The sequence below is a fragment of the Crinia signifera genome, chromosome 19 (assembly GCF_055691185.1).
Source record: "Crinia signifera chromosome 19, ASM5569118v1, whole genome shotgun sequence".
NCBI lineage: Eukaryota > Metazoa > Chordata > Amphibia > Anura > Myobatrachidae > Crinia > Crinia signifera.
The window spans coordinates 94013551-94024021 of NC_139226.1; the positions used below are offsets into that span (position 1 = coordinate 94013551).

Below are 10471 nucleotides of genomic sequence, written 5' to 3' on the forward strand. Positions count from 1 at the left end.
CTTACACATCTGCTCGCAAACATCCACACAGACGAAAAATCCTTCCGATGGTTACTTACCATCGCAGGATTGTTCCTCTGCACGCTGCCGAAAAGAAGCCCAGGACTTCCGTTTCAGCACGCATTTCTCCGTTTTTGGGGGCAGGTGCTGATGTCATGCAATGCCTGCATTCCCTGGGGCCCGCCGAGTGTTTTTAAAGGAACGCCCATGAAACGCCAGGCGCTCACCCCATGCTGGTCAATCATGTTACCGGCAATTGAAAATTTTACCAGAGGCGTTTGCTGTGCCGGTCCACACATGTGCAGACCCCCACCATTGACAGGGGGGATGAATACGCTGCTCTACGAGCAGGTCTGAATGAGCCCCACAGTTCCTTATAACACATAGTAGCGCGCCCTTGATAATATTAAAACCTACATGAGAGCATGACTTCTTCCTGTGACACCTATGCCTCCGCCTTCCGAAATTCTTTCCACAGTAGTATTGTAATGTCACAGGTGACACATAGCACAGCACGAGTGCTCTGAAGTTCTCATGATGAACCAATCAGACATGCCGACTGCAAAGTTTACCAATGAGAAAACAGCACACGGCTGCTCATGGATATTAAAAAAAGTTTGTATGCAAAAAAAAAAACCACCTCTAGAACGTTAACTTTATAATGACTGAAAGGTTTATGGGGAAAGATTTACGGGATCTGTGGATTATGGGTCGACATTTAATGATTTTTTTCCACAATAAAAACGTGAATACTCATGTCGACCTTATCTTGTGTCGACCTTGTGCATTTCGACTCTAAGATCCATGCGCAAGTTTTACAAACTCTCCCGAGTAAAAAGATACCATGATCAAAAGCATATGTACCTCATGTCTCCGAGCTCTGGTTCAGCTCAGGACATACCGTACTTGTATGATGACAGAACAGAGAAAGTACATTAGTACAAAGTGTTCTACATCACACGTGTATGCATTGTGTAATAAAGCAACATACAGTTAGAACACAAAGCAGCCAGCCAATCAGTGACGAGATTCACGCCTACCTCGGCCATGAGCCAAGTTATAGTAACGTGCACTATGCAAACACAAAGCATAAAACATACACCTAAGATCTGAAGAATATATACATGTAGTAAAACAATTTCACAAATGAAAGACAATCCCTACCTGCTGGCTGATCGCCACGCTTCACAGCGCTGGCAGGAGGCATTTTGGCCAATTAAAAATTCAAAAAAGTAATAACCAATAAATGATTGGTTATCAGTCATATATCATATTGGTGTTACAGGTATATTACACTAGGTATTGGCAGAAGACTCTGGGATAGCAGATCGCCAGCGTCTGGATCGTTGATGACGTGTGTTGACCATTCTTGGCTAACGCGTCTAGTTAGATGCCTAAACATAGTCGACAGCGTCTACATTGACCTTTTCACTTTTTTTGGAGCCTGTCGACATGGTTCAACATGGACACCAAATAAGTGTCCATTGCCTAAAAAGCAAAAAAAAACATGTCTAATGCTTGAATCTAACTTTCATAACTGTAGATGCAGTCGACCATCGTTAGGTGTCTAATACCACTTTCACATCGCCGACACGTTTTAAAAACCGGTATTTAAAACGGTAACTAAAACGGGTCAGAGCCTTAACATTGCCGCAGATTACCGTTTTAAATACCGGTTTATACCCCTTTCACATCGCACTTTTAAAACGGTAAATTGCCGTTTTTTTTTTCCCTTTTTTAAAACGTTTAAGCCTGCACTGTGAATGCATAGCATTGTACACATTCACATTGCACAAAAAACGGCAAGGAACCGTGTAGGACTCTGCTTTTTACACGGTTCGAAATGCCAGTTAACTTTAAACGGTAAATCGGCTGTGGTGCATTCACAGTGCAGGCTTAAACGTTTTAAAAAGGGAAAAAAAACGGCAATTTACCGTTTTAAAAGTGCGATGTGAAAGGGGTATAACTAGACGTGTTTGACCAACAGAGGTTGGGGGGGTTGCAGAGAAGATCTGCCTTTACCCCTTATTCCTAGCGCCCGGCAATGACACTTTACCGTTAGCAATCATAGCCCACGTGGTTCATGAAGCATGAAAAAGCCTCCAAAAGAAAAAATTGTGAAAAACCTCATGTAGACATTTTCATGTGTCGACCATCGATAAATTGATCTTTTGTCAATGATGACCTAAACATCTCTCAGGATCAGACAAGTTACTAGATGGGGTGTGGATTTGTGGTGCCAGCTGCCGAAAGAGGAGGGTTTGGGTGACAACGGAAGAGAGATCTTTTGGGGAACAGTTTATCCAATTCCATCTCAGCCTTTTTTGAACGTCTTTCTCCCATGGAGATTTGACTTTTTAAAAAGTCGAATATGTATTGTCAAAAAATGGCCGCTACATTGCCGAATCTGTGGCCGTTTTTGTCAAAATACACGTGGATCGGCGAGTTTTCAGCCAATCAAAAAGTGTTTTCAGACTGTCAGAACATTTCCAGGAGTCAGAGTGATTGAATAGCGATGGTCAAATTGGACAATATTTCCGACTGTCGTAAAAAAAGGTTGAATACCCCCTTAATATATTTCTACAGCCCCAAAACATTATGTTGTGTCACACAGCATACAGGATCATCTGCTTATTATCCACGGTGCCCAGTATCCTACAGACTACGGGGGGGGGGGGGGGGACACAGTCACAGACAACAGTCAAATTGTAGGAGGGCCCTGCTCGCACGCTGACTCTAGAAAATTTTAGTAGATTTCTGCAGCTAAACTCGGTCTATATGGGCCCGACAATTGCAATAATTGATAAGCAAACAGAAACAACTCAATTGCTTATCAGCGCTCATTAATTAGGGTGGCAGAAAACAAAAATAATGAAACTTCCCAAAGAGATTTATTTACTAAGCGCTGGGTTGTAAACGGCAAACCGAGTCCAGACAACGTGGGAAATTATCCCTTACATGCCACAGAGGCACGCAGGAAAACCTGCAATGTTCGTATCACCTGAGGCTAAAATGAACCAATACTGCTTATAGATGGGTCAGATCTCTTCTATTACAAACAATGGATTCTACAGGACAGTAATTACTGAGCAACATCAGTGACTTAGCATGTGACACATGTAAGGTGACCCATTCAGTACTGGAACAAATACCAGAATCACATGTAGCCGTCACATCAAGGAGCCAAGGGAGGATGTCTCAGCACAAAATGATGTGCCCGCAGACACAACAGATGGTACACCCACAGCATTGGTGCCAGTTGTTACACTGGGCACTGTGTTAGCGTGCCATCCTGTACAGCATACAACCATAGTCTCCTCTGTAATAGCACATTCACAGATGTATATGTCCATGCTTCAGTTCCACACAATCCCTCTACAAAATAATAGATAATTATTTTGTGTGGCAAATAAAAGGAAAAGGACATTTTTACGCTCTAAGTCACCTTAAGTTTATATGAAATAATAAATATAAATAAATGAAAGCTCACATCTGCTGTGTTGACCCCCAAAGCACGGATATCTCAGCAATACATGTAGCCAGCAGAAGGAGCGCTGGGGATATGGTGGGGAGGTGGAACAGCATGTGCAGCGCAGATAGGCTGTGGTTTCAGAAAGCATGTCTGCTTCACGTGAATTGCTAAGCTGAGAATTTCCAATCAGTAGAGAACCAATGGGGAGACGTAGCTGAATACACCCTCTCCCATTGGCTCAGCACAGAATGCCAATCTCCTGCATGTGTTTGGCACACAACTCAGCTTCTAAGCCTCAGTGTAAACAGAAAGACCATATACGTTTAAAGCCTAATTTAATTTTACTACATCCAGAGCCACAGCTACTGTATCAGCCACAGACTACGGTAATTAGAAATGCCAAGCAGTGTGCCGGACTCCAATGTATTGTTGGCAATGGTACCGGGTTGCTTTTAGCATTCTGACAGGTGATAGACACAAAGCTACACATACATATCCTTCCAAGTGTTACTGACAGATCTGACAGCAGCAATACAATTGTCAATATGGCTGCACAATTGCGCACATTTACTATGCATAGAAGAGGGGTGAACATAACAGCAGAGGTATAGCAAATAACATGCATCAGATTGAACAGAAGTCCATACATTCTGACGGTCTGCAGACTGTGGCACCAACGTGGTCACGCATTTGCACCCCAGGTGCCCACATATTAATACGCTGGGGGACATAGCCAGGCAGCGAGCCCAGCGGGCAGCCAATGAGGCATGTTGTCATGTGTCCCTTTCATGGATTCCACATGATCAAGTCAACGACTCACCTCTGCAGCCCATCTGACATCCTATGGATCTCACAACAGGTGTGTGTGTGTGTGTGTGTGGGGGGGGGGGGGGGGGGGGGGGGGCATGGGACCATCACTGGGCACATGGGACTATCTACTACAGGCATACATGCCGCAGGCATTCTGTTCATGCCTAATGACCAGGACACTCAGAAACATGTCACACACATATGCCATGTGCTGCAATAGCACAGCCAGAAAACAGCATCACATGGGACCGCACAGCCCGATAACTACAGATAGGTCACATAGACATACAGCAAGGTGCAATCATAGCATGAGTGCCAGCTCTTGGGGCCAATGCCATAGAAATCCTGGGGCTCCAAATGCAGGATAGAGGGAATACTGCAGCCGGCCATGCCTAACTGCATTATATATATATATATATATATATATATATGCCATCCTATGTAGAAGATAGATATACACACACACACACACATACACACACATTTGATATACTCTCTGCATGGGATTGCATGCATAGTGGGAAGTAGTTACTGGGACAGGCAGTGGAATGCCCATTGCTATACACTGGATGGGTGCAGCTATCAGCTATGGAAACATACATATAGTAAATGTCATTATCATCAACATCATAACAATGCATCACAATAATAATAATAATAATAATAATAATAACAGTACAAATAAACAAAATAATAAATTATAATAAATAACCAAATGTACATAATAAATATCACCCACCACCACAATAGTAGTATAGGCAGATCCGGCGCTGGGCCAGCAGCACTCACACAGGTGTCACACGCCGCTGAGGCCTCCTGTACCACGGTGTCTGCTCCCGGTCACTGCTCGTTCTCCGTCTGACTCTGCAATCTGCATCTCCCCACGGCCGCCCAGGAACACACACACCGCACATTCCCCGTGCAACGTGACAGCGACACGCCCACTGCCCTCCTATAGGCCGACTATACTGCAAGCCGCACGCTGACTGGCGGGGGCGTGGTCGAGAGATTGTGTGAGACGGCCATTGGCTCTACATCCGGGATGCGGCTGACAGTCACCTGTCCGTGCACGTTATGCAACAGCCGCGAGCGGCTGCACAGAGGGGCGTGGCGAGAGGGAGAGGACGCCCACGGGGAGTGACTTTTTGGCTAATTGGCTGCTTCTTTCTTGGTTCTGCTATATGCTTTTTCCTTTGTAGTCAGCTGAATAGTGACAGCGCTGTCAGTTTGCATGATCACCTCACTGCCCCCATCCCGCCTGACATTGCTCTCTCTGCCCCCATTCCGTTTCCCGTTGCCCTCTCTGCCCCCTTCCTGCCTCAGTACCTTCCCCTAATTGCCCTCATCCCGCCTGCCCATTGCCCTCTCTGCCCCATCCTGCCTCTGTACCTTCCCCTAATTACCCTCATCCCGCCCGCCCATTGCCCTCTTTACTCCCATCCCGCCTCTGTACCTTCCCCTAACTAACCCCATCCCATCTGCCCATCTCTCTTTGCCCCATCCTGCCTCTGTACCTTCCCCTAACTTGAATTCATTTTCTGAACATTAGATGTATTTGTTTATTACAGCATAATGCACTTTAATATAGTTAACTGTTAATATATTGGCTAATCTTTTGCATAATTGTGTGCTGTAATCAACATAATCATGTTCCCAGAATAAGGGATGCAGAACTGTTTTTCAGACCAATTCATGCCTAAAATAAACTGCCACAGTTAAAGACAATTAACAGAAGTGTATAAACTACTGTACCTAAATAACAGAGCGTAATGTATTGTTTACTGAACTTACTCTATTCAGTAAAGAGTTGGTTGGACATTAGAAGACACAGAGGTGCCCTACTCTAGTAAGGGCAAACAAAAGGGATTTACCCTGATTTTTTGCCACAGATTTTTTTTCTTGGTCACTTCAATTACAGAGCATCCTCTCCAAAGGAAAAAAAAAAACACTTTCAGGTGTAAACACACAATATTCACATTTTTGTCCCTTAAAAGTGGCAATAGATCGGAGCTTGTTCATACATTTCGTTATTTTCATCTAAAAAACGAAACTTTAGGTGTCTGGTCTTGTAGAGCAAAACAGCTCCAGCACACAGCCACCATCCACTTCTTTTTTGATGTCCATGGAGGAAAGAGCGGATTAGGAAGTTCAGGAGAGTGTGAAGGCTACATGAGAAGGATCCAGGGAACTGGAGTGCTGTGAAATTAGGTGAATCAGTTCCGGTGCATCTCCCCCAAAAGCAGGCTCATTTCAACCACAGGAGAGCCAGTCCACCCATGTTGCGCAGGCCAGCTTCCAGGTAGATGCATTTGGCTCATCCTTCATCTTGGATGTTGAACCATACCTCCCAACTGTCACGATTACAGCGGGACAGTCCCAATTTTCGTGTCCTGTCCCGCTGTCCCACCCGCGGCAGGCATTGTCCCGCTGCGGGGGGTGGCAGTTGGGAGACCCCCCAATCTAATAGAATAGATGCTGTGCGCATGCGCACAGCGTCTATTCTCATATAAAAATGCGGTTGCGGCTAATTAGCATAAGCCGCGCCCTCATTTGCATACGCCCCGTCCCCTTTCCGGATGCTCGCGCGGGCCCTATTTCATCAGCACAGAAGTTGGGAGGTATGGTTGAACTGAACCAGTGATGAATTCACCGCCACTAGGAGCCTTGAAAAAGACCTGACTTTGGTTAAATGCGTTGGCGTTCCCTGATGGAAAGATAGACTGCAGACTACAATACCAGGGGATTGATCCAGTTGCTGGCTGCCTGCGCAGCTACTCTCTGCTACAACCTCTGTTTGAAATATTTTGAACCATTCAGTTCCACCATCTCCGGTAATACGTTTTTTCAGCTATCTATCCAACATCGGGGATACTTTGTGTTGTATGCCATTTATACATTGCCTGACTTTATGGGTGACATTTAATGAGATGCGAAAATGTCAATTTTGCGATATTTTCGCGAAAAACGGCCGAAAACACTGTTTTCGCATATTTAATGAGATGCGAAAAATGGCAGATTTTGCCGCGAAATCGCACTTTTAAAAAGTGTGATTTTAACTCGCGCCGGAACTCGCATCCAGATGTTTTCCTATTGAAAAGTATACACTTCACATATTTAATGAGATGCGAATTTGGGAAATGTGTCTTAAATTCACCCAAAATATCAGACCAGGTTCTGATATGCGAATTGGCCAGAACCCTGCACAGATTATTGAGATCTGTGCATGGTCCTATGGTAAAAAATGTGTTAAAAAGTTTTTTAGGGAAAAAAATTGCGTGGGGTCCCCCCTCCTGAGCATACCAATCAAGTAAACCCCCGCTCTCAACAAGTAAGTAAATCCAGGGGGGCAACAAGCATGAAACCCCTGGCAACAAACATGAAACCTACTATGGCAACAAGCATAAAACCCACTATGGCAACAAGCATGCAATCCCCCATGGCAACAAGCATGTAATCCCACCTGGCAACGAGCATGGAACCCCTGGAAACAAGATTTTCGGTAATCGGCACTATTGCGCCTATCAGTGCGATTAATTGCAGTTGATCGCAAAAATTGAATGCGATTAATTTAGATTAAAAATTTTAAATCATTGCCCAACACTAATTTATATATATATATATATATATATATATATATATTAGGTGATTCATCGCGGGTGCTCTTCACACCGATTTGGTGCACATTTGTGCACATTGTTTAAACAGAAATTGTAGGGGGCTCTGCACTGACTTATACCCCTTTTATACCAAAACGCCGGGTCGCACCCGGCTTTTTGGACTCAGCTTCAAGCAGGGTCCGACCCGGCGTTTGGTCCTATTTACACCAGCCCCCACCCCACCCGGCGCAGGCCGGTCGCTGCAACCGGGACCCGGACCACTGCGCTGGGGGCACGCCCAGCACTAAAGTAAACTGCTGGGCTGCCCCCAGCCCCCATGCACCCCCTCAGCCCTCGTCCGGGAGGTGAATGGATGCCGCACACAGGCATCCATTCACCTCCTCCGCTGCCGCCGCTGCTGTCTGCTGTCTGCAGAGTAAATATCAGTTAATTTAGTGAGTGGAGCCCCCTACAATTTCTGTTTAAACAATGTGGTCACAAGCCGTAGGGTACCCCAAAACTAGGAAAGGTGAGTGCCGATGTTTAGTGTATATTGTTTATTAGATTATTTTTTAAATTAGTCTTATTGTGTTCACATTCTCTCATGCACTCTATTCTCTATTACTTTGACAATTTGCTGAAGCATAATAAACGGTACTTGTTTCCTAGCACGGCCACAACGATTTAGATCGTTGTGGTCGTAAGATAAAAAATCGGATCGATCGCATCGCATGCGATTTGGTCGCATACGATGCGACCGATCCGACCGACCGATTTTTCACCCGATTTTTTTTTTTTCACCAGATTTGTTTCAATTGCCCCCCCAAATGTTACTAAGTGGGCTAGACCCCACGATAGACGTCAACCCGAAGCGTGGCGAGCGCAGCGAGCCCGCGAGGGGCGGCGGTGCGCGTCCTCCGACCTTTTCATTCCCCTACTATCCACTAGGGCGTGGAGTGAGAATAGAATAGTGTGGCGAGCGCAGCGAGCCACCGAGCCCGAAGCGTGGCGAGCGCAGCGAGCCCCGCGAGGGGACGCGTCTAACTTCACAGGTATACGCGTCCCCTCGCCACGCTTCGGGCTCGGTGGCTCGCTGCGCTCGCCACACTATTCTATTCTCACTCCACGCCCTAGTGGATAGTAGGGGAATGAAAAGGTCGGAGGACGCGCACCGCCGCCCCTCGCGGGCTCGCTGCGCTCGCCACGCTTCGGGTTGACGTCTATCGTGGGGTCATGGCGGGCACATAAAAAATGTGAAATGGGTCATATTGGGCCATTTCACCTTTTTTATCATTTTACCCTATGTGAGATGGACTTAATCAAGTCCATCTCATCTTGTGCCATTATAATGGCACAAGACCGACGCGATCCTCCCGATTTCAATGTTAAAAGTTTTTTTAACATTGAAGTCTATGGAAAAATCGGGTCAATCGGTCGGTCGCATCGCGGCCGATTTTAATTGGTCGCGACCGACCGATTGACCCGATTTCTGTCAATCAAAGTGAAAAAATTGTAAAAAATCGGCCACATCGTGAGGATCGTGTCCCTTAATTAAGAGCCACGATCACTCACGATTGTGGCCGTTCTAGGAAACAAGTACCTAATAAACTTTTTGATTTTTCTTATGGAAGTAACAGCTTGATAGTTTTGATGGGTATGGTCAGGGCTGCCTCTAGAAATTACGAGGCCCGGGATGGATTTCTAGTCCGGGCCCCCTTCAGTTACCTGTGTAGGGTCGAGCGCCGGGACGGGAGCTGTCAATCAGCGCCTCTTCTCTCCACCCGGCATCTGCTGCTGCTGTTTCCTCGGCTGGACACTGCTTCTGTCCCCGGCAGTCATTCCTACACGCCGTCCTCCTGGCTGCCGCACACACCGTCCTCCGTGTGCCGGCTTCTTCCTGCCTCCGCACGAGTCCAAGCTGCCCTTTCACCTCTCCCGTCTCCTCCCTTTGCCGTCTTCCATGTCCCACCTGCAGCCTGTCACTCACAGTCCGCCCCGTCATTCAGAGGTGAAGGGGCGGGCAACTGGGGAGAGTTGCACGGGCCACCACCCTCTGTCAGAGCGGCGGGGCCCGGGACTCAAGTACCCCCAAACCCCCCCTGTCGGTGGCCCTGGGTATGGTATGAGTTTCCGTCAGTCCGGATTCCAATGGTCACTTCTTCGACATCGGAATCCTGACTGTCAGGAGCCCAACAGGCAGCGAGCGCATTCAAGCTGCTTGCGGGCTCGCTGCGCTCATCATGCTGCAGGCTTGAGCTCACCACCTATTCTATTCTCCGTCTATGGAGTCATGGAAAATAGCTCACGTAAGCCAGGATTCCAACTGTCGCCTCCTGACAGTCATGATTGCAATGTCGGAGAAATGACCATCGGAATCCCAACTGTCTGTGTCCGACACCCAGTTTTGATAGCTGTGTCTACTCTACAACAATGGACATTTGCACATAGCCACTGTGGAGGGCCTTTCTGAACTCTGTAAATAGGATATTTTCTTATTGCAGAGAAAAACAAAAAAAGCTTATTGATGTATTTACCTTTTTTTTATTATTCATAGTGAATGCTTCTGGAATACAGCGTCATTTTTTAAATGTAT

General features: G+C 46.4%; 1 protein-coding gene across 4 annotated transcripts in view; it reads right to left on the bottom strand.

Moving 5' to 3' along the window:
• Nucleotides 1–5222, bottom strand: part of PER3 (period circadian regulator 3) — a 39227-nt gene extending 34005 nt beyond the window's left edge. Inside the window, exon 1 of one of the 4 annotated variants that reach the window (XM_083162941.1) lies at nt 5022–5222. The gene's annotated coding sequence lies outside the window, so the exon portion shown is untranslated. Of the gene's footprint in view, nt 1–3490; nt 3577–5021 lie in introns of those variants that run through there. The other 3 variants (XM_083162944.1, XM_083162942.1, XM_083162943.1) reach the window with 3 other exon arrangements.
• Nucleotides 5223–10471: the final 5249 nt, after the last annotated feature.